The sequence below is a fragment of the Melozone crissalis genome, unplaced genomic scaffold (assembly GCF_028551555.1).
Source record: "Melozone crissalis strain CALT ecotype California unplaced genomic scaffold, PUWL_Pcris_2 ptg000005l_1, whole genome shotgun sequence".
In the NCBI taxonomy this organism is placed as follows: domain Eukaryota; kingdom Metazoa; phylum Chordata; class Aves; order Passeriformes; family Passerellidae; genus Melozone; species Melozone crissalis.
The window spans coordinates 42,486,371-42,488,728 of record NW_026535783.1 but is presented as its reverse complement, the minus strand read 5'-3'; the positions used below and the strand labels follow the sequence as shown (position 1 = coordinate 42,488,728).

General features: G+C 38.8%; 1 non-coding gene across 1 annotated transcript; it reads right to left on the bottom strand.

The window, feature by feature from the left end:
• Positions 1-1,026: 1,026 nt before the first annotated feature.
• On the bottom strand, positions 1,027-1,098 carry TRNAH-GUG (transfer RNA histidin (anticodon GUG)). Its single transcript has one exon. It is a non-coding gene; the product is annotated as a tRNA-His (tRNA).
• Positions 1,099-2,358: the final 1,260 nt, after the last annotated feature.

Sequence of the window (2,358 nt, the reverse complement as noted above, 5' to 3'; positions counted from 1 at the left end):
CCTCCCAGGTTTCTAGGCATGTAGGGCTTTGATTTTTCCTGACTCCAGTGCTAAAAATTATTTGTTTTCCTTACTCACTCAGAAGGATGATAAAGAATTTTCCTACTCCCTTGAGGAGAGAGAAACGCACCTGTCGTTTTCACTCTGAAGCAGTTGGCCTACTGCAGGAAGCTTGAATCTATCTGGGCTTTTTGGAGATGTTATCCATTGTAAAGGGCTGATGTCCTGTTAGATGCAGCAATGAGAGAAAAGCAGAGCTAGCTCTTGAATTGACTCCATATCAAATTAAAGGATCAACTACCAGAAACTATTCAGTAGCTTATAAATACTTTATCAACTTGTAATAATGATGTTTTATTAGTGTAGTTATTATCAATTATGTAATTTTGTTTGTTTGTTTGTTTGTTTATTGCACAAACCGCTGTTAGGTACCATAACCAATTTACTCAATCAAAATAGTAATTTTAGAAGTCTTCATACTGAGAATCTACGCTCGTATTATTCAGTGAAAGAGGACAGTGAAATCACACAGTGTTCCTCCTATAACAACAAAGAGAATCATCAGACAAGTGATGGTTCCTCTTGTCTGTCACCAGCAAAGACCTTCTGCTGGCAGCAGTCCAGGCCTAGGTAAGAAGCACTGTCATATTTCCAAGCAATTCAGGCTGATTGTTTTATTAGCATGAGAAACCAGGAGACATCAAAACCAAAGAGGCTTCATGGCTCAGTCCAGACATTAAGTAGTGTTCTATTGCACTAGAAGTAGCTGTAAGGAGTAAAAATTCCATGACCACTATGAGACTGCATTTTTCACACTATCCATAATAATTTAAATTTTAAAATATCCCACTTGGCACCAGGATTTCTGAACTAATACTTACTTATGCTAACTAGTCTTTTAGAAAAACATTCTTGTAAAAGTTACAAGCTTCTGTTTGTTTTCTCATCTTAGTCTTAGACATCACTAATGGATTACATTTGGTATGCAATCTGTGATTACATTTCCTCAAAAGAGACTCCATCCCCTGCCGTGACTCGGATTTGAACCGAGGTTGCTGCGGCCACAACGCAGAGTACTAACCACTATACGATCACGGCAAGCCATCAGAAAGCTCATATTAAAATGAAGAACTTTTTTTCCCTGCTGCTCTTTAAAATGTTGTATAAATAGTGCCACCTGCAGTTTACAATGAGTGTTAGCAGCAGCTTGGTCTAAACATTCTTACAAGTAATTATCCTCTCGAAATTGCTTCCAGGCTTATTTTACCTCGCTTGTAATCATGCATGTTTATCAGAATTGCCTATAAAAAGGGTTTTGGATTGTTGTAGTATTCTTTCCCCTGTCCTTTAAAAATCTTTTCAGAGATATTTTTGCCTATTTTATGTGGCAGAACAGTAAAACAATTGTTAGTTCTTTCAAATGAAAGCTGTACCAGAAATCAAGCTACACAATATACAGAAAGATTATAATGAGGAAAACGAAAAATGAGCAAACTCCAGGGCACTCAAGTCCTGTTCAGAAAACACAGGCTGCTTTTTCATGGTCACCCTCTCTAGTTATATTCATTGTTTTAATACAAAATGTTGTTACTTAATTGCCTTGGAGAGCACAGCAGCACCACTACTGCAGTGGTACATGTCCCACTGAATGTCTGAAGAAGGAGAAAGACATACCAAAAAACTTACTAGATTGTAACATGCAAGACCAATAATGTGTCTTCAGCATGTCTTCAGCATGCTTAGATGTGGATTTACTCTGGATGAATGTCTGCACAGTGGGATAATTCATAAGTAGACTGTGCAAAAGAAGCACGAGACTGGGAGTTTAAAATGCAAATTTACTAAATGGGTTCTGCTCTGCTCTGCCTGAGGAGCAGAGGCTCTCACTGCCTCCATCTCAGGGTAAAACTCTGATGCCTCTTGCACTCACATGGAGGCCCACCTTGCCACTGGAGCTGCAGGAGGGAAGAAGAAAGCATTTCTTTCTGGTGGTTGGTGGGGGCACTTGGAGCAAAAGAGCGCTCTAATGGTGGTTTGGACTGCTGTACTTCACCCTACAGCCTTCCTCAATGTGACCAGAATAGCATTTTTCACTCAGGAGTCAGCACACCCTTCCACAGAATAGGAAAATGGCATTACTCAACATCATGGAGGTGAACAAACCTAGAAAAATAAGTATTCAGTAATATGTTCTCTGAAGTGTCTTGTTATTATATGCCTGTGAAGGCAGAGCTATCAGAATGTTTATTGCATTTCCATATGTATGGCTTTAAATAAATATGGCTTTAGGTTTCCTAATTTCAGATCTTGTTATTACTAGTTACTTTTCTTGAAGTAACCAACAACTTAGGTTTTGGG